This window comes from Mirounga angustirostris, unplaced genomic scaffold (assembly GCF_029215605.1).
Source record: "Mirounga angustirostris isolate CCGP_5_RB_7025 unplaced genomic scaffold, mMirAng1.0.hap1 SCAF_4, whole genome shotgun sequence".
In the NCBI taxonomy this organism is placed as follows: Eukaryota; Metazoa; Chordata; class Mammalia; order Carnivora; family Phocidae; genus Mirounga; species Mirounga angustirostris.
In genome coordinates, this window is record NW_026991712.1 from 18,459,247 (window position 1) to 18,481,950 (window position 22,704).

Below are 22,704 nucleotides of genomic sequence, written 5' to 3' on the forward strand. Positions count from 1 at the left end.
TAAGGAAGATGCAGGGTAGGTGGGCTAATGGATGGGTAGCGATGGTAGAGGATTGAGAAGAGGAAACAAACTTGAACATGTCAACTTTCCCACCTGGAAGGTATTATTACAGATGAGAAGAATCTCCTCCAAGGCAGAGAATGGCCTGGGAATGGGGGAGGGAGAAGAAGGGGAAGAGGTGTCAGATTATCAGCGATTTCAATTCCCTTCTCCAGGAAACATTTGCACTTAGAAAATGCAAGTAGTTAGTAGGGCGCTCACAGAATCTTTTCCCTTTACTCTGGTGTAAGATGAGCCAAAGACAGATATATGAAAGTGTACTGGACAGGGTTGGCCCAGCCAACTCCCTCTGGATTTTCCCCCTTTTGCAACTTGAGAAAAGATGCCAAATGTGTTTCCCTAAATGCCAAGGAGAAGCGATGTGCACAGTGTCTCTCCTATGTTAAAAGTATCCACTCTATGCCATGGAGAGTGAGGTGAAAATATCCTAGGAATTAGTGGCAGGCTGGAGGAGGATGACAGATCTCCTGGGACCTCTTCCTTACCATGGAGAAATGGCAAGAATCTCTGCAACATGCTACTGTAATTCTACCATCGCAACTTTACAGCATGATCCTTAGGATGGAGCTCTCCACAGAATGAGATCTTTTTTTTTTTTTAAGATTTTATTTATTTATTCATGAGAGACAGACAGAGAGAGAGGCAGAGGGAGAAGCAGGCTCCCAAGGAGCAGAGAGCCCGATGTGGGACTCGATCCCAGGACCCTGGGATCATGACCTGAGCCAAAGGCAGACGCCCAACCGACTGAGCCACCCAGGCGCCCCAGAATGAGATCTTCTGTTCCCATCTTTCTTCTGAGGCCTCCCCAGGTCATCATTCCCCTGCAATATTATCTTGCTGAATGTAGCATATTTCAAATACCTCAGTGACAGGAAATTCACTCCATACTGAAGCAGTTCACAACACCTGGTGACATTTTTGACTGTTAAAAGTTCTCCTTTAGGGTCAGCCAAAATCCTCTGGGTGGATTCTACTCACTGTTCTTTATTCTTCGTGGAAAGATTTCTCTTCTGGAATCTGGAGCCCCTGTGTGTAGGAATGAAGAAAGGGGAAGATCTGCTAGGAGGTACATTTTCATTATTGTAAATATACCCTCAAACAATAGTAAAAACGAGAAGAGTATTTCACTTTCTCTGAGAACAGTGTTTAACTTTCTCAGTATTTTAATAATGCCACTTGAAGGCCGTATGTGATAAAGCTCAGTCATAAATGAATTCTTTTAAATTCTAATCTTCCAGAGTTTTCCTGAATTTTGAACATCCAATGTGTGGATTCTCAACTTAAATTCCCAAAAGGAGAATGAAGATCCTTCCTCCTCTATGAAATATTTTTTTCTCTTCCCCCTGTGCCTACCATCCATCCCAGTAGAGACAAACAGTCCTAGAAATTTGGGGGTTATGAAGATGTTGCCAAAAGGCTATATTCTGCCTTTGCATAGTTCCACAGGGGGGTTGCACCAAATAAGTAATAGAGCTATTTTTAATTTTTAAAAACAGATTTTTTGATGTATAAATGACGTACAATAATTTGCGCAAAGCCAACGTGGGTAATTTGATAAATGTCGACATGTCTACATCCATTTTTTTTTAAAAGATTTTATTTATTTATTTGACAGAGAGAGACACAGCGAGAGAGGGAACACAAGCAGGGGGAGTGGGAGAGGGAGAAGCAGGCTCCCCGCAGAGCGGGGAGCCCGATGCGGAACTCGATCCCAGGACCCTGGGATCATGACCTGAGCTGAAGGCAGTCACTCAACCAACTGAGCCACCCAGGCACCCTACATCCATTTTGAAATTGGTTTCTCCTGTCACTTTGCAATCCCCCCTTCCTGATCACCCCTGCCCCCCCAGCAACCACCTGTCTTTTGTCACTATATATTCATTTTCATTTTCTAGAATTCTATGTAAATAGAATCATTATATGCACTCTTTTTTGGGGGGGATGTGACTTCATTATCTCGGCATAAATATTTTGATTCATCCATGTTGTTCCTTCTATCCACAGTTTATTCCTTTTTGTTGCTAATTAGCATATTATTGCATGGATATACCATTCACCTATTTGTGGACATTTGGGTTGTTTCTAGCTCGGGATTATTATAAATAAAGCCACTATGAATATTTGGGTACAATCTTTGCATGGACATGTATCTTCATTTCTTTTTGGCAAATACCTAAGAGTGCAATGGCTAAGTAATACTGTAATAGTATCACTCAGTGACTGAGTATTCAGAGAAGCTAAATCACACAAACAAATTTAGTGGTAGCCTCACATTGCATCAGTGTTTAAATATTACGAGACATTGAATTGAAAACTGTTGAATAAAGGGATGCCTCGGTGGCTCAGTCTGTTAAATATTTGCCTTCCACTCAGGTCATGATCTCAGGGTCTTGGGATGGAGCCTTTGCATCTCCTGGGCTCCCTGCTCAGCGGGGAGTCCACTTCTCCCTCTCCCTCTGCCCCTCCTTCTGCTCATGTGTGCTCTCTCTGTCTCCCTCTCAAATAAAATCTTTAAAAATTTTTTGAATAAATACATTGATTCATTTTTTCCTGGATTTTTTTTCATCTCATCTTCTTATTCCAATCAAAAATTTAATAAAATATGCATAACTGTTTCCAAAGGAGATTCAAAGAAGTTAAGATATGTACTTTTATCACTTGTAAATTGCAAAGGTGAGATTCAAGACCACTTTAATGTGTCTCTAGAACCTATAACTCTTTCTCTGTCTGGCTCAGTCTCTCTCTCCGTCCTTCCCTCTCTCTCTCTGTCTCTCTGTCTCTTCCTCCCCCTCCCCCCTCTTTCCCTCTCAGCAGGGCTTTTATGCTTCAGGGAGGTTTATGGAGGAGGTGTGATTTTAGTCAGCCTTTGATAAGCGGGTGATATTTGAGTAAGAGCAAAGAAGAAACACCAAACGTGGAAATAGGAAATCATGAGTTGTGTTTGAGAGACTATAAAGACACTAGCCTGAAAAGGGAGACAATTTACGCAGGGAAGTAGTCCATATTGAGGCTGGGGTCAGCATCCCAGCTCTAGGAGTCTCCAAGGATTTCTGAGGAAGAGCGGGAAGATGAGGAACTGAAGGTATCAAGTCAGGGGTCTGGATCCACAGAGGCAAGGTGACTAGTTGAGTATCCACAGACATATCCAGATGGTGTGGGAGTGAGAGTTCGAAAGTGAGGATGGTGAAAAGAATGGAAAGGAAGGTGCTGGTGTGAAAACACTCAAAGAAGAAATGGCCCACAATTTGTAACTGATTGGGTATAATTAGCTCTTGAATTTTCCTCTCGTCGCTTGCTCCTGTCTTGTGGAGGGATAAGCTCTGTTCAATCTAAGATTTGACCAGGAGAAGCCAATTGGCATCATTTTCTCAGTTAAGTCGCTAGAAAGGATTGGTTTCCTTGTCTTCATTGGCAGGTCATTATCGTTAGCATAAATGACGTTGTGTAGTTTTCTTCGGGTCATCCGGAGATATAAATATAGGGCGGTTGGTTGAGCAATGAAACTGAGTGTCACTTACCTCAGACCATTCCCTGTAAGAGGCTGCTTCGAAAAAAAATTCTCCTAGTAGAGTGATATACTGACATTTTCTTCTTTGCTCTCAAAGGAACTGCTCACCAAATTTCAGTCATTTGAGGGTCCTGCTTGTTCCGTAGCAGCTGTGACAGGTTTAGCGACATGAGGTTCCTGTCCAAAATGTACGGTTCATGTTTAACTTTGTTCAATTTGGGATGAAAAGGGGACTCCAGAAAACACTGGTGTGTAAACAACTGAAACTCAGCCTTCAGACTGGAAGGGCTGTCAGGCTGTGAAAGTCTTATGAAGAATCTCTGGATAATGGTTTATGATATTATCTTTCCCTAAGGACCCAAGAAATGGAAAAGATATTAATTTTTCTATGAGGAGCTTTTGGCAAAGCACCACAAATGCACTTCGTTAAAAACATCTTCGTGCCTCAAACCCACAGGCTGGAATATGTAATACATATGTCGAGGGGCTAATGGGGCCTTAGTGGGAGTGATCCCTGGGAGAACCCACAAGAGAGGTACTCATGGAAACAGACTTTCCTGCTTCTTCACATGGGCCTTAAACATTCAGTGAAAGAGTCATTCAGCTGCCATGATGTTGATTTCGTTTGCTACTCTCTTCCCTCCTCTACCCTCCTTTCCCTTTGAACGAAGGGAGACGCCCCCTCTATCAGCGTGGGATTCTGCGGTCATAAGAGTATTTGCTTTCTATGACCCAGAACAATCTCTGAGGCTGTAGCTCTGGGCCTGCGCCACAGAAAGTGGGTATGGTCTGAGGGGAGAGGTATGGAGAGGATAATTCTTGGGTACCTTTCATGTCAGAGACCATGAGTTAAATGCTGCTACACAATCAATCTCTATTTTCGCAACAACCCAAGGAAAAGGGCGCGGTGTAACTTGTCAAAGCTCCCCCAGTCAGTAAGCAGAAAAATTGAAATTTGAAGTGAGCAGTTTGGTTCCCTGTAGCAGAAGTTCCTGGTGCCTGTCTACAACCCCTCCTTCTGGGGGCAAGCCAGCTATCGCCCTGGCTGAGAACTTTCAGTGGCAGCCCCAAGGTAGGCTAGGAGTCCCAGAGAATATCCCCTGTGCCACCCCCCCCCCCCACACACACACCGGGCAGCCGCCAATGATGGATTATGGCAGGCAGTAGATAAATTAAATACTCTGACTCCAATATCTTCTCGATGGGAAAACTCTGAGACTTACACATTATTGAAGCTTGGAGGTCTCCAGTGGGACAAAGCTTCTGCTCTGTGCACTGGAAACTGCCTTCAGACTGCTCACTTTATCTTCCCTGTCTACCTCCCCACCCCGCTCTGAGTATTTCTTGCAATCACCTCCCACGTAAATTGCTTGGTGGCGAATCAAGCAATTTCTGGGGGAATAGCTTTCCTTTCTGGGGAAACGCAAACTAGGAAACACTTCAAAGCTGAACTCATTCTCAAAGGCATATGAAAGATAACTCATTAGACATGTTTATAAGTGTTGCCTCTCACTGTCCTTTCTTCATGTTTCTCCGTCCTTCTGGATTCCTCTGTCTCCATCCCACAGGTCACCATGTGCCTTCCTGCTGCCTGCCGCCTCCCCCTTCCTCATATTTCTCTCCTGCACAAACAAAACCCCGATTTTTCTCTGTGAGGTAGTGGGGAGAGTCTAACCCCATCAAAACAAATCAACCTCAGTCATGAGTGGTTCATAACTCTTCCCTCTGTCAGATAAATTTGCATTTTTTAAAGGGATACGTGTTTATATTTTTATTTATTTACTTATTTTATTTTTAGAGAGAGAGAGTACAAGTTGGGGGGAGCACAGGGTAGGAAGAGGAAGAAGGAAAGAATCCCAAGCAGACTCCGCGCTGAGCACTGAGCTCTGAACTTAACGTCGGGCTGGATCTCACAACCCTGAGATCATGACCAGATCGGAAACCGAAAGTTAGACGCTTAATAGACTGAGCCCCACAGGTGCCCCTAAACTTGCATTTTAAAATAACCTGTCTTTTCCAAATGAATTTCTAATGAGTGCTGGATCAGGAGTTTAAGAGAAATGACAACTTTCAGGCTTTGTGATACATAACAGTTAAGGAAACTGAGGAATAAGGCAGGAATTCTTGAAGAAGCTGGATGAGACATTACCTGTGACATGACATGAGCTGGGCTTTGCAAGACAAATAGGACTGGATCAGGTTGCCAAGCAAGAGCAGGGACTTGATTTTTTTTTAACTTTTAATCTTGAAATAATTTTCAATTCACCTAAGGGTTTCAAAGATAGTACAAAGAGTTCCTACATACCTTTTGCCCAGTTTCTCCTAATGTCAGTATCTTCTTTTTCACAGTGCATTTATCACCATGAAATGAATAATGGCATAATACCATTAATTAAACTACAGGCTTCAGATTTCAACAGTTTTCCCAGTAATGTCCTTTTTTTTCTGTTCCAGGAGGCAAGCACAAGTTCCTCTGACTGCTCTGCCATCTTAACTCCTTCTCTATCTGGTCCAGGATCCAGCCCTGCGTACCACATTGTATTTAATCATCATGGCTCTTGAGACTCCTTCAGACTGGTGCAATTATTCTATCTTTTAGAAAGACCCTTTAGCTTTCATAATCCAAGCAATGGTAGGTACTTCTATATTATAAAACCCATTTTATAGATGAGAAAACTGAGGTTTAGAAATAAGAAGTGAATGTTGAAGGTCACATATAACTAGAACTAGGACTAGCCTAGGTCTGGCTGCTCAACCAGGGTCATTCTACCATGCTAAATTTCTATTTTTTCTTTTCTTCATATTTACTCTCTCCCAACCGGTCTCTCCTATCATTTCCACTATCTGCTCATTTCCTCCCCCTCTAGGACTTTTCCCCTACCATATATATACGATGGGAAGCCTGCAGACATTGACGAGGATGTGGAGAAGGGGGATGTGGTATGTGTGTGTGATATATATATACACACACACACTGGAGTATTACTCAGCCATCAAAAAAAAAAAAAAAGAAAGAAAGAAAGAAATCTCGCCATCTGCAACTACCTGAATGGAACTAGAGGGGATTATGCTAAGCAAAATAAATCAATCAGAGAAAGACAGTTATCACATGATTTCACTCATATGTGGAATTTAAGAAAGAAAACAGATGAACATGGGGAAGGGAAGGAAAAATAAAATAAGATGAAAATCAGAGAGGGAGACAAACTATAAGAGACTCTTAACCATAGGAAACAAACTGAGGGTTGCTGGAGGGGAGGTGGATGGAGGGATGGGGTAACTGGGTGATGGGCATTAAGAAGGGCACATGATGTGCTCAATATCGCTCGGCATCAGGGAAATCCAAATCAAAACCTCAATGAGATACCACCTCACACCAGTCAGAATGGCTAAAATTAACAAGTCAGGAAACGACAGATATTGGCGGGGATGCGGAGAAAGGGGAACCCTCCTACACTGTTGGGAATGCAAGCTGGTGCAGCCACTCTGGAAAACAGTATGGAGGTTCCTCAAAAAGTTGAAAATAGAGCTACCATATGATCCAGCAATTGCACTACTGGGTATTTACCCCATAGATACAAAAGTAGGGATCCGAAGGGGTACGTGCACCCCGATGTTTATAGCAGCAATGTCCACAATAGCCAAACTGTGGAAAGAGCCAAGATGTCCATCGACAGATGACTGGATAAAGAAGATGTGGTATATATATACAATGGAATATTATGCAGCCATCAAAAGGAATGAGATCTTGCCATTTGCAACGACGTGGATGGAACTGGAGGGTATTATGTTGAGTGAAATAAGTCAAAAAGAGAAAGACATGTATCATATGATCTCACTGATATGAGGAATTCTTAATCGCAGGAAACAAACTGAGTGTTGTTGGAGTGGCAGGTGGGGTGGGAGGGATGGGGTGACTGGGTGATAGACACTGGGGAGGGTATGTGCTCTGGTAAGCGCTGTGAATTGTGCAAGACTGTTGAATCTCAGATCTGTACCTCTGAAACAAATAATGCAATATATGTTAAGAAAAAAAAAAGAAGAAGAAGAAGAAGGTAGCGGGAGGGGAAGAATGAAGCAGGGGAAATCGGAGGGGTAGACGAACCATGAGAGACGATGGACTCTGAAAAATAAACAGGGTTCTAGAGGGGAGGGGGGTGGGAGGATGGGTTAGCCTGGTGGTGGGTATTGAGGAGGGCACATTCTGTATGGAGCACTGGGTGTTGTGCACAAACGGTGAATCATGGAACACTTCATCTAAAACTAATGATGTAATGTATGGGGATTAACATAAAAATAAAAAAAAAAAAGAAGGGCACATGATGTAATGAGCACTGGGTGTGATATGCAACTGATGAATTGTTAAACTCTACCTCTGAAACTAATAATACACAATATTTTAATTAATTAATTTTAAGTAAAAAAAAATTCCCTGCAACTGCATATAAAATATTAAACAACAACAAAAAAAAGATGGGCAGGCTAGGCTGAAGATGAAATAATGTCATCCAGTTTGTCACCTCTATGACTTAACATAAGGCCAGTCTTGTCTAGAGTCAAACAGTCCGGACTAGCACAAACCCTGGAAGAAAGATTGTTGAAGGTGGGGAGGAACTCTGCTTTTGGCTGCAACTAAAAGGAGGACATTTTCCTAGGCCAGTGGGGTCCTCAGCCCAGATGACTTTCAATCATGAAGAGATTTCTTTCACCATTGGTCACATATCTCCTTTTCCCCTCATGCTCTTTTGCCTTTATTAATTTTGGCCCAGAACTTTCTTTCTTGAGGTGAATAAAAACCAAGGAATTGCTGCTCCCCACCTGGAATGCTAGACTGTTAACTATGTCCTGGAGGATAATGGCACATTTCCAAGATGACCATCGGCAGCCAAGGCATTATAATAGGCTTTGTACCATGGGAGGATGTAAATCAGGCTTCACACCTGGCCATGTCTGTTTATTAGGAGTTATTTGCAAAGGACTCTGCTTACCCTTGCATTCTGTAGTTAATAGCATTTTCCTTCCTGGAACAAATTTCCTCTAAAGCTGAGACTGTAGAGAGTCACCATGAGCTTTATTTATGAATGCAGCTCAGAGACAAAGCCTGATCCAAGGAACTAATGCTGAAAAGTCTTAATAGCACGATGCTAAATGAACTTAGAGACCTTTACCCCCACCACAAGAGAGCACTTGTTAGAAGCTACAGGGAGTCTATGGAACTGGAAAGTGGGCACTATCTTAGCATGGGGGTAAATGGATGATGTCAGTTTCTGTGCCTGAAGCTACTTCTTCCTATTTTCCATTTTTTTCCTCTCCAGCCTATGATAGACATGTAACCAGATGCTGATAGAACAATAGGAGAGGTAGATTCTTTTTTTTTTTTTAAGTAATAAGTTGTTTGTTTTTTTATAGATTTTTATTTATTTCTTGACAGAGAGAGAGAGAGACAGCGAGAGAGGGAACACAAGCAGGGGGAGTGGGAGAGGGAGAAGCAGGCTCCCCGCCGAGCAAGGAGCCCGATGTGGGGCTCGATCCCAGGACTCCAGGATCGTGACCTGAGCTGAAGGCAGACGCTAAACGGCTGAGCCACTCAGGCGCCCCAGGAGAGGTAGATTCTTAAAGAAGATTATAAAGTGTGTGTGTGTAGGGGGAGGTATGTATGTGCTGGAGAACAGTGGTGGTGAGTAGGAGAAGACCCTCTTGAGAATTAGCCCTTAGAACTAACCCAGCCAAGTCTCTTCATTGAGAGAAGAAACTGAGGTCTTACGTCGGGCTTAATTTATACAAGGGCAACCACTCACCAGGAGCAGAGCCGGAGCTGGAATCAGGGTCTTGCCTCTGCAGAATTGATTACTCCTTCTGGGAACTGTGCTATGATAGTATTTAAGAGGTCAAGTCTACTTCAAGCTCAGTCCAGTTAGATTAAAAAAAAAAAATGGGGGTGGTGCCTGGGTGTCTCAGTTGGTTAAGCATCTGCCTTAGGCTCAGGTCATGATCCCGGGGTCCTGGGATCGAGCCCCGTGTCCGGCTCCCTGATCAGCAGGAAGTCTGCCTTTCCCTCTCCCTCTGCTGCTCCCCCTGCTTGTGCTCTCTCTCTCTCTCTCCTTCTCAAACAAATAAATAAAATCTTTTTAAAAAATTGGGCACTTACCAGAATCTAGTAGATGAGTATGGCAAGAGGGTGGACGTTCTCATTAATATCAGTACCCCATTTCTTCCCAAACTGAGGCATGTATGAGTATCTCTATGTAGCAGAGGGTTAAGTGTTTTCCCCAGGTTATCCTAAGTTATTATGACCAGGTCTTATAAATCAAACCACAGTGCTTATATCACTAAAGTACTGCCTCTGTAATGTACATACAGGCTCTACGAGGGAAAAAAGAATATCTTTTGGGGGCACTGTTGTTTCTACAATATCAAAAATTATTATTGTGGTCATAGCACTATCTTTTGTAGAACCCATCATAGAGCCCATAGTGCTGCTTCTACATGGTTTGTGTGCCTATTTAACCAATGTCTAACTCCTTCAGTGCATAGTAAATGTCTTGAGTCCAGGGATTAAATTTCTTCCTCTTCATTGTATTTCTAACTCCTAGCAATATGCTTGATCCATTGTGGGCACACGATGTAATTTGGTGAGATGAATATGGAATAGGGTGTTAAAAAGAACATCAAATTTCAAGACAGAAAGTCTATATTTTAAATCTAGCTTTAACAGTAGTTATAGGTCCTTGGGTCAGTCAATTAGCACCTCAACATTCAGCTTTTTCAACTGTAAAATCACAGTAACAACAACCAGTCAACAAATATTTTCCAGCCCCAACTTCCATGGGCCAGATCCTGTGCTAGGAGCTAGAGACAATGCTACATACACAAGGATAGAACTTGCTCTTGGGCTCAGGGAATTTAGCCTTCCTGGTTATTTTGCATGATGGCTGTGAAAATCAAATGATAGCACTCATTCATTCGACAAATATTTATTGAGTACCTGCCATGTTCTTGGCATTGCTCTAAGCACCAGCTAGATAGTAAAGAACACAACCAAGTCCTTGATCTCATAGGATTTATATTTTAATGGGAGAGGCAAGCGGGCAGGCATGTATTTCAAAGTAAAAACAAATTAGGAAGTGGCCAAGGGTATTCTTGAGTCATTGTGGCTGAGACTTTCTGGGAGTTGGGATTTGTCTGAAACCTTTGGCATCCAAGAGATTTTATGTTTTTTTAAATCCAGACAAGGTGAGTTTTATCACTCTGTATGGTCAGTAAAAGAGAGAAGAATATGTGTGCGTGTGTTTTGGTCTCATCTGGATAGTGTCTTTTGGTCTTGTCTGGATAACAAGAGCAGATTTTCAGCAGTGGGGTGCTTTTTGCCTGTGCATGATCAAGTTTTCTGGGAATTCAGTCTTTGGTTCATGGGGTTCTGACTTTCATCTGACTTCTACGTATATCTCAGTCTCAGACCTACAGAAAAACCACACGAGGTAAGAAAGACCCAGCACCAGAATTATCAAACAATTCCCTTTCATATCATTCTGAATAGTGACTGTATATCCTGCCCATTCAGAGGTTTTTTGGCATCCCAAATTATCAAATATTTTTGTTTTCACTAGCTCCATGGTAGATTTGGCTTAATATTCTCACTCTTGGCTCAAAAAGTACATCAATATATAACACTGTCAATTATACTTCAATAATAAATAATAAAAAGTAAATCAATAAATAAAACCTTGTGATTGAAAGGTATTTGGTTGATGGGCAAGTTTTTCATGTGTACTGAGATAATTCAAGCAGAACTTCTTAATAACCAGTTATAGTCTAGGAGAGTTGATTTCTTCTATATCTTTTTAGAATAAGAAGTGGTGTCTCTTCTTCAAGCAAATAATCTTAAATTTTTTTCCTTAAACTTGTGCATGAGACTTTTGTGTGGGCTCTCCATTTGGCAAGACAAAATAGTCCTGTCCACAAAGGGCAATGTGAAATTAAACTAACCATATAAATATGTGAAACACCCTTCAAGAAACCCAATAATATAATTCTATCCCTAAGGAATTAGAGGCAGACCAATGGAATCATATAAACATCCTTGGAAGATGAGTAAAGGAGAGATTTTCATTTCCACCCTTGGTGACAATGCTCAACTTAAATCAAAATTGTGTCAAAGTGTTCTAGAAAAGCTATGTTCTAAGGCACTTAACTTATTTATTTATTTTAGAGAGAGCGGGAGAGAGAGCCCAAGTGGGGGCAGAGGGAAAGGGAGAGAGAGAATCCTCAAGCAGACTCCCTGCTGAGTGCAGAGCCCAACATGGGGCTCGATTCCAGGACCCTGAAATAGTGATCTGAGCCGAAATCAAGAGTAGGACACTTAACCAACTGAGCCATCCCAGCACCCTCAAAGACACATTTTTTTCCTGACTTGTATTATGTACATTAGCTCTTTAGTGAGAATATTTATTTAACCAAATTTTGACTGCTAAGTCAAATGAAGGAAGATCTCAATGAATTCATAGAAGATGCTCCCCAAGAACAAGTGGGCAAACCATTTTCCAATTCTAGTTTAAAAGAGTTAATGTTCATCATTTAAGGTAGTGCTAAAACAATTTTAGCAATAAAATTAGTTTGTTAATCCTTTGCTAAGTGACCAGACAACTTCCATGAATAGAATCACCAGACTCTAAGATGAACTTCAAGTCTTCAAAATTGAGACACAACTATAGGATCATAAAGCTTGTTGAAACATACCCCCAGTCTCCAGTCATCATCAATAGAGAAGTCTCCCACAGATTCCTAAATCCACAATTAATATGACCATTTTAAGCTCAAGACTAACTTGGTATCTAATATGTTCTTTTTCTTTTTTTTGAAGAATAAGTTATTTCCAAAAAGATATTTGAAATTAATAAGACTATGTGCTTGAGCTGAGTTGAGTTCTATTTGACTTGTCTTGATAATTTTTCCAGAAGATTTTTAGCTTGATGATCTTCACTACACTAAAAGATAACTGGTTCACCAATTGTGCAGAAATCAGGGAGAGGAGATAAAGAATAATTTCTGCTGGTCTTTAATATGCTTTTTACCGGAAGGCACTTGTGAGAAAAAGACTATAAACTCTTTAGATTCTAGTACATCCCTCAAAAGGAGACCTTTCCTCTTACTACTATAGTTTCTCTGCTCTAGTCATTTATGTGAACAGAGTGGCAGCAAAATTGAAGGTCAAAATAATTTCAATAAGAGTTTACTACATTTCACAGAATACCCAATTTAAAACTAGGTTTTGTTGGGGCCCTGGCTGGCTCAGTCAGAGGAATATGCAACTCTTGATCCCCAGGTTGTGAGTTAGAGCCCCATGTGGGGTGTAGAGATTACTTAAATAAGTAAAACTTTAAAAAAATAGAACTAGAGTTTTATTAATTATTTATATAAAGTAGCAGCAGCTAATCTCAGTTAACATGTCAATTAACTAATTATATCAATCAACATAAGCTGAGAATATATGGAGAAAAATGACATTGTCCTTGGCCTTGGAAGTACACTCAGATATGTTATGACATTGGTAAGACCAAAGTGAAATTTTGGGATTGGATGAGAAGTGAGAAGGAAAACAGAATTCTGAGGAAGTGTTGTTTGAAGAAACTAATAATAGGGTCAACCTCAGTTGGAGATTTTAAGGAAGTTCCTCTAGGTTTATCCCACTTGTGGCCACTTAACCACCATACGATGGTGAAGAGTCTGGGCTAGAACTCAGAAATCCTGGACAATGGTTTTGGATCCACTGGCAACTGGCTCTTCACCCTTGGGAAAAATTCCTTTCTTTGCTTTACCACCTTTGTGAGTCGCTGTGGAGGTCAAGTGAGAAAACCTGAAGGCACAGTCCTTCCCATTCTTTTCTTCACTCCTGTTCCACTGTGGATGTGATTTTTATGCTGGCTCCTTCATTGTGTATCAGAGGAAGAGCAGCTGTACCACGTCTCTATTGCTGCTCCTGGATTCCCAGGTGCACAATTAGCACCCTGAACATTCCCCATCAGATCTGGTGCTTATTTCATGATGGTTTTCACTGCCAGACAGTAAGCTCAGGCAGGGAATGAAGCATGCCTATCTGTATCCCTAGTGCCTGATCCATAGTAGATACCTCATAGGAATGTGTTGGCTGCCTAGCTGAAGGGATACATGGAATGAGTAGCAGAAGACATTTTAGGGACAATCACTCTTGGACACTGTTCCCACAGAGAAGGGGAACACTGTAGCAGGAGAGGACCCTCATTCTCGTGTGAGGCTCTTTATGTTCAAATGGCTGACTGAGGCTGGGGAAAGTGTGAAGGTCCAGGAGAGGAAGAAGGAAACGACGGATCATTTCTGTACCTGGCACTGCATTCATAATTGCATGCAACCTTTACAATAACCCAACAGCTAGGTATTAGCTCACTTTTATGGCTGAGAAATTTCAGGCTTTTAAGAAGTTAAATAATTTGCACAAACTCACACGACAGTGATCTGTGAGATTTGACACCAGGGCTGTGCCTGGTGTCTTTCCCGAACGATGTAACTGTGAGATTAAAAAAGATAAACTGATGTTTAATGCAGTATTATTTATCGCTTTTTCCTGACCATAGGGGGACTGTAATGCATGAGGATTACATTTCAGCAGATGTGGTTGATTGCCTCCCTTAAGCAATTTATTATGGTTTTTTTCGCCCCTGTCTCTTCTCTTTGTCTGATAATACTGTTAGTTGGGATAATTAATTAGCTATGATAGCAAATTAATAGTGCATTAAAGGTTATGAGATTTTCTACAGAAAATAAATCCACTTAACTTTGTTTTATGTGATTTCCAAACTAATTAGACCACAGAAGTTTTTTAATGAAGAATTACCAATATTTCAGGAGACACAAGTCCCTCCTAGACACTTTTTTTTTCAGACATCGATAAACACCATGCTTTATTAATGACAACAAAATTGTCTTTTTAGTTTGAATATCAAAACCTGAATTGTTTTCACATAGCATTGCATACAAAAAAACCCTTTGCTCGTAGCGTGCAATTTTGACCCTGGCCAACAAACAGAGCAAAGGTAGATATGCATGACATGTCAAATATTTATTTTCATTCCTATTCCAAGCTCTATTTTATCTGGAGAACAAAAGTGGAGAAACTGGTCAGAAGAAGGACCAACAACCTCTCCTGGACCCCCTTGTCTCCTTTCTGAACAAAGATGGAGCCACTGACTTCTCTCAGTTCACCCACCACCCCTCTTTTTCATCATGAAGGACTCATCATATCCCAGCAGCTTTCTAGTCAATTCCTCAGGTAGATGAGCAAATGTCAGGGGGATGCCAAGAGTTGGCAGGGGAATGGTCTATGAGGCTCCTCCCTGGGGTGGCTTACTGTAAGTTTTATCCACCCAATTGGGGGAGTTGTTTCATGTGAACCAATAATCAGAAACTTTAATTGTTCCCAGGGTAGGATCTCTCCCTCACCATCTCTATCTTTTGGACTCCTTACCTTGAAAGTGAGATGGCTTGTATTATTATAGATTGTTTTCCTTTGGACACTAGCCTAGCCCGATCTATGCTTAACAAGTTTAACTAATGCACTTTTATTTATAGTTACTAGCTAAGCAAATAGCTTTCCACGTTATCATTTTTGCACACACCAGTTCATACTCCTAAGCAGTATTTCTAGAGCATCTGTTCCTGAACTGGAAGTGGAATCACTGCAAAATCTTATGGGTAGGAAAAAATGGAGTGGGGGTTGGGCAGGGTCTCTGTGAAATTAGTCCCAGAGTTGAAGGTCCACAACCACAGGAATCTCTAAGATATAAACAGAGGATGGTTATCATTTTATTTAGCTAAAGTGCAGCCCAAAAGGGACATTGTAGACTATAAACAGATCTTTAATAGTTAAAAAAAAATGTTCCCAGTACTCCATCCAAAGACTTGTTTTCCAGCATGTTCTCTCCCCATAGCCATAAGGAAAAAAATTCTAGATCTTATGATCTACGAATTTCATGTAGTTTAAACTCTGATTAAAGCTACCCACTTGATGTACAGTCTTAAACTTATTTTAAGTCAGCTGCTTAAATGGGTGAACAATTTGAAACTCAGATGAATGACTGTTTATAATCAGGCAAGCTCCTCTATATTCACTTGTAACCAAAGCCATTTAATTAAGAAAAAGAATATTTTATAGTCCAGTTTTTCATTGTAGATACTCCATTTATTATCACACTCCTACCTTAGTGAGGTGGAGCCTAAGGGAGAAATAGTCACTAAGCAAAATGGCATGTTTCTTTATGAACAAGAAACTAGCAAACATATTTTCAATCTTGCCCTGTTTTTCTACAGAGCAATAGTGGGAAAGTAATAGTTCCTTTTTTATTTTTTGGAATGGAATTTATATGTGATGAATCAGCCTATTACTAAAGTTTCATAGAAGTTTTGGATGGAATGCAGGGAAATTCTGATAGGATATGATTTTTTAACTTACCAGTAGTGTTACTTTACTTTTCTGGCAAACTTAACCTCATTTATATAGAGACATGCCAAATGCTACTCTTTAATGGGACTTAAGACAGTTACATCAATGCCTCAATAATTATAACACTCTTTGCACCTGCTTCATTGCATTTTTTATTTCTTCCAGTTGTATTCAAACCACTCTCACAGATAACTTGCTCCTTGGGTGCTGTTCTGCAAAGAGCCCTAAACACAATCTTCTGAATATTTTCTTTTTTTAATCTTTTGAAAATTATAAGTACATTTTTTTCAATAATGGGAGATGATTATAGCTGGGATGTTTTACAGTATTTTTATGATTGATAACACCTCAAGTTCATAAGTTTATCATACCTTTTTTGTGATGACTTCTTTCTGGAAAATATTTCGCTGAGCTGAGAATATCCCAAGCAAAGCAGAAAAATAAACCCATCAAATACCCTGTCACTGAAAAGATGATAACAGATGTTTCTCATCCCTGGATAGCTCTGGGGAGGCAAACTGACGGGTTTCCCATGTTTCCCAGATGCTGTGTGATATGTCTGGGTTCCCAGGATTCATCCAAATGAGGACACATTGAGATTAGCAAATAGGAATTCCCCAGCTGAGAGACTCAGGGTAGGATAATAAGGCTAATCAGGGAAAAGGGGATTCTAAGATATCCATGGGATGTTTTGAATTTAGGTCACCCTTTCTACATTTTCAGAGTGGTCAGTAAAGGAGCCAGCAGAATTCTATCAGCTGCTCTTAATTTTCTCTTTTCCTTTAAAACATTCCTTATTATTTTAGAAATGATAAGAAAGGGCTAAAAATATCTGAGAGAACAAAGGGTAATATCCAAAATTAAGGGGCTGAATTACTCAGAATTCTTAGTCTTTCTTACCAATGTTACATCTCCCCTCAATCCCAATAAATACTATATCTGTATGTAAGCAGATTGCAAACATAAATACAAAAAATGTTGGCCTCTCAACTCTTCACCGTTACCAATGCCCAGCAGAGGAATGGTAGAGAGAAGACTGGTTGTCATGTTTGGTTCAGCCTTTTACATCATCTGCACTAAATAGAAAAATAAAATAAAAAATGAGTATTAAAACCCATTATGTCATTCTTTAAGGAAATTTGTATCATTGATGTAATCTAAAAAGAACTCTCTCAAAGACAAGGTTGTCATAGAGATTACATCCTCCAAACAACCACTTCTCAGCTACTGCGATCAAGAGCTGTGATTCTGGATTTATCTCATTTGAGGGTCTTGGTAAATGCCAAAGAACAACTGAGAAATATTATTCTCTCATGGAAGTACTTTGAATTGCCTTCCTTGGAGCACTTTACAATCAGGTCTGTAAAAATCTGCTTCTCTGTTAATTATAGTGCATGTGATAGATTATAATTTTTCTACTCAATGGCCCCCACCTGAAGTTGAAGTGGTTAGAAGAAAAAAATAACACAATAACACAATGAAATTATGGATATGGTTATACTGACCCATAGTCAAAATAATTCACAAAACCCACATATGCAAAAGGGAACTTTTCTTACTTGAGCTCATGTGCCCCCATTTCTGATCCTTCACAGAATAACTGATATAATTTTTTTTTAAGATTATTTATTTATTTATTTGACAGAGAGAGACACAGCGAGAGAGGGAACACAAGCAGGGGGAGTGGGAGAGGGAGAAGCAGGCTTCCTGTGGAGCAGGGATCCTGATGTGGGGCTCAATCCCAGGCCCCGGGATCATGACCTGAGCCGAAGGCAGGCGCTTAACGACTGAGCCACCCAGGTGCCCCCTGATATAATTTTTTTAATGTATTAGTTCAACCCAGCACTTTTTATATAAATTCAAGATTGCTTCCTCAGGTTCAGTCCAGTTCAAAGCTTTCCCTTAGATATTCCTTTTCTTCCACTTGACCTCAACCCTAAATTCTCAAGAATGAAGCAGAGGGGAAGAGAAGGGAGTCTCTGGTGCAAGCAGGGGGCAATTTCTTCATGACAGGCCATACACTGATATACTGAAGGCGGGATTCAATTTCTACTCTTGCCCACTTCGTGTTATGGATGAGGATACCCATGGTTGCTCTGCCTGGCTATGTTGAGAGGCTATTTCAGTTTTGACAGAGCATTCTCAACCTTGTTGATTCTCCTCAGACTTTTCAGCTATGAAACAAACTGATAATACTCTCCTCACCTCTTCTGCCCATGTTCCAGGGCCTGTGACCCAAAACTTATTGTCCACTGATATACACTTACCTTCCTGTCCAGCTGGCACTCTGAATCTCCTCTATTCACTTGGTGGGTTGTGGGTACTGGAGTTGTTCCTAGATGGACTATGCTACCTTCTCTTTTTTACCCTCTCTCATGTCCTAGAGTCCCAGGACACATCTGCTGGGCTCTCTCTCATCATACTCAATCTGTGGAGAAAAATCGTAGCCTCTTCTACCTCGTGGGTCCTTCCAACCTGAAGGGGATATCAATTAGGTTCTCCTCCACTGCCTTCCTACCTGAGAATCTCATCTTCCAAAAGTCTCCTTCCTTTACAATTAAAGTTTTCTTCCTCTAACTCAGAGTCATATATACTTCATCTGGGGCAGGAAGTGACAGGAAGGGATGGGATGGAGGGAGGAGGAATGTGAAGAGCCAGCTCTCCTGGTTTGTCATATCGTCTTTATTTTTTTCCAAGGAATCCATCAAATTCATGATAGCTGAAAAAGAAAACACTATTTGGTGCTTGATGTTACCAGACTGCACACCACAGACTGCTGTATGGGAATGATTCTTCCATATCCCTGATATTTCCTACCACTTGGAGGAAGCTCTCCTACTGTAACATTCCTGGTCTCTCTTGCCTTCTTACCTAGTGCTCTCTAGGGGAGGAGGAGGGACTTCCTTACTGGTAAGTTAAGGAAAAGTGATGTGGGTATACTCAGCTCACTTCCTCCTTTTTCTTTTCCTTGGAGGTAGCCTACCTACAGAGAACAAGGGTTACTTTTTGTTTCCTGCCTGCTCCTAGAGAGGAGGGTATGGTTTTCCAGAATGTTCTGTATCTGGATGAGGATGCCTGCCCTAATTCTGGGCTCAGTATTGATAAGTCCACTTTCCCAAATATATTAGCCACTGCCCCCCATATCAGTTTTACCAGTATTAAGGGCCATCTTTGCCATCCCATTGCCTTATTCTTATTTGTTAATTCATTCCAACCTTGGTCCATGAAGAGATTCATTACTGGCTCTAATTTTAACAAATATTTTATATACCATCCTTTCACTCTCTTAATGTTCTTCTACCTAGTTCTGCCCCCCACCCCACTCCAAATCTGACCAAGAGTGTGAGGAGTCCAGGTGAAATTCTGGCTGTGCCACATAGAAATAGTGTAACCCCAGCCAACTTATTTACTCTCAGCACCCAGTCTGCTTCTTCTAAAGACTATTTACCGCTAGATAGATTCCTACGGGCATCCAATTCAGGAGCTTTTGTTTCTTTACAGAGGTATTTCCTCATTTTTTAAAAGACTGGGATGTGGATTTATAATGTTCCAACATCACGTATCTCAGCCAGAAACCAGGAAGAGAAAAAAAATGAGTAAGTTGTCTGAGGACTCTATCCAAATTCTTGCTGCACTTTGGAAACCTAAATATTCTTCCTCCTTCTCAGTCTGAGGCAGAGACTGTGAGGACAGAAGAGGTTTTATACGAAAAATACAGCTAGAGAATTTGGGTCACCGTGAACGAAAAGGCTGTTTAAGTGTGCTGAGCAATGTTATTTATGCAGAGGGGGATCCATGTCTCTTTTCTAACAGACAAGCACAAACTAATCACCAGGACAGAGGAAAAAAAAAAAAGTGGTCACAAAAGTGGTCCTTCTGGATAAAAGGAAACTTGGAAGAGACAAGGAAAAACTGTTACTGAGAAATTCTCTATAAGAATAACTTTAGATAAATCATCTGATACTGTATTAGCTACCTAACTTCCTTAGAATAAGTTATTCAAATAGCCTCAAGGGTTGCTTCTCAGCCAGGCTAGCCTGTACAATGAATTATCTGGGCAGCTGTCTCATTTCTGCTTTAGGGAAATATACTCAACTGAACTAGCCTACTCTACTTTCATGTATTTATTTTGATACAAGTAATCTGAGTTAAAAAGTTTAAATAGAAAATTAAAAAATAGAAATTAAAGAGCAATCATCATCTTTCTCATCATCCTCCTACCACCCCTGTATAACTATTGCTTATACTCTGTTCACTTTGCTACTGATTTTGTGTGTATACACACACAAATCCATATGAATATGTCTAAGCAAACACACATGCACACACATAAAGTTACTACTAGATTAGAATCATAAATGCACTGCCTCGTAACCTGCTTTTTCACTTAGCAATATTGAAACCAATTTCAATATTATTTCATTCTGATTTATATCATTACTTTCATAACATTGTTTCCTTTTTTGAAGGTACCATAATTTATTTGACCAATCTTTAATTAATGGGCGTTTAGATTGTTTCTAATTTTTACTGGAATGAAGAATGCTGAATTGAAATCTTTTTATGCACATTTTTGCAAAGACTTGTCTAATTCATTGAATTAAATTCTTAGAAGTAGAACGAATGGATGGAAGAGAATGCCTATGTTTATAGCTTCTCATACCTGTTGCCAAATTGCCCTCCAGAGAGATTGTACTAATTACCACTTTTAACAGGGAATGTGAGAGCAGCCCTGTCTTCCAAGTCCTTGCCAAAACCGGATTTTCTCCTCATATTTTAATGCCTTACCATCTGATACAACCTTTCTTTAAATAGTCTTCATACAAAATCCAGCAAGTGACCACTATAATTAAACTCAAACTCAGGGAACTAACAAAGTGTGCCGTAATAATGGTTTTGGAAGACTTAAAAATTGGATGAATATGCAAATCTGAACCCAAATCTCCTGGATTAGTGAGATTTTAAAAGAAATTCTCTTGAGCAAATTTCCCAGCAGGAAATTCTGTTTTAGACTACAGGAATATTCTGAATTTGGACTGTTGATCAAGATATTAGTTCTGCATGCTAAAGGAAAGCAAAACAAAGCTAATGAGCCTCAATATTTCACCACCTCCATGGCAACTTCTAGGGAAAGGTTTATATTTGTTTGAATACCACATATAAAATTTGTGATTGGAAATAAATTAGTCATGAATTCATTATATCAATATTGTGGAGGGAGATTTAGACTCGGAATTGGAACACCTTTATCACTACTTTGCTGATTCGAGTAATGAAATGGCATTTGACATTTAAGCAATGAAAGTAGATTTAAAGTGCCATTAAGATGTGGTCATTGTTAATCCGGTGCCAAGATACTGGCGACATGATTTGGATTCTGATCCATTCATGTATGTAACTGGCTGATAGTTATGCGATACCTTTCAAAGAGGGGTGAGTTATTTGAAACCTACTTTTCCTGGAAGATGAGTAAAAAAAAAAAAAATGTGTTGTCAGGCATCTATAGTGCATTAATCTTCTTATTTTATTTTATTTTTATTATTATGTTATGTTAATCACCATCCATTCTATAGTGCATTAATCTTAGGAAAACATGCAATTTGATCATTTACATCTGTCAAGTCTCTTCTAACATCGCAAAAGATACCTTTTACACATTCTAATCTTTTAACAAATCACTTCATTGAAATAATGTATTTTTGCTTTCAAATTTGATGCAGCGTGCTATAGAATCCTATGAAGACAGACATCCTCAATGGTCGCACTTAATCGTTCTCTATTTCTTTCCATAATGTAAATGACCCAAAATCATCATAGCAGAAATACACACGGGAGAGGCTGAAGGTGGCGGCGAGCTATGCTCGGATTGCCTGCCCGGCCACGTGAGAAGGCAACCTACAACTTGGAGAACAGTGATGCGATCCCTGCTTCCAAGTCCGCGTGTGAGAAAATAAATCATTAATTTCTAGCAGCAAACAGCATAAGGAACCTCCTCTCTGGCTGTCAGGGTTTAAAGGAAAACACACAATAGTTACGTAGTGACCTGTCAGCTGACATGTTTTTTCATTTATCAAATCCTTAGTCATAGTGATGGAGAGAACTTGGACTGTTCGGGCACTTAGGTCATCCGGCTTCCCCTCCCTGCTCCTCCTGACATTTACAAAGCCACCCCCACCCCCTTCTATGGAACTGCTCCATTCCCCGAAACGCCGACTTGGCGGGGTCTGGCAGCTGCGTAGTATTAGTTCTCCTGACTCGTGGATCCTTGTTCGCTTGATTTCTGAGGACCCTGCCAGACTCGGATGTTAAAGAAATTCCCACGTTCAGAGCCGTTGCTCCGATGAGCACGGAATGATCAGAAATAGATCCGTTAAGGAAAACAAATCACCCAAAATCACTCCTGACTTTATTTCTGGATATGATTTTCACCTTGGCTATGAAGGGAGATTCTGCATTTCTGCCCCTTTCTTGTGGCAGATTGATTACAACAATGGCCTCAGACGTTCATATCCTCCTGTACCCACACCTGCTACAGTGATATGTTGGACCTCCTCCTTTCAATAGGTGGGATTGAGATGGAAGAAAACACTCAGTGAGGGTTTGTATATCAGAAGTGGGAGGGTAAACTTTTCTGAAAAAGAATTTTAAAAGGAGATGAATAAAG

At 40.5% G+C, this 22,704-nt stretch overlaps 1 long non-coding RNA gene across 2 annotated transcripts in view; it reads left to right on the top strand.

Annotated features, from left to right (window-relative positions):
- The window catches only part of LOC135364069 (uncharacterized), a 93,729-nt gene that overhangs the window by 63,363 nt on the left and 7,662 nt on the right, over nucleotides 1-22,704 (top strand). Inside the window, exons 4-6 of one of the 2 annotated variants that reach the window (XR_010410530.1) lie at nucleotides 6,023-6,200; nucleotides 17,175-17,398; nucleotides 18,738-18,950. This is a non-coding gene — a long non-coding RNA (uncharacterized LOC135364069). The remainder of the gene's footprint in view (nucleotides 1-6,022; nucleotides 6,201-17,174; nucleotides 17,399-18,737; nucleotides 18,951-22,704) is intronic. The other variant, XR_010410531.1, reaches the window with a different exon arrangement.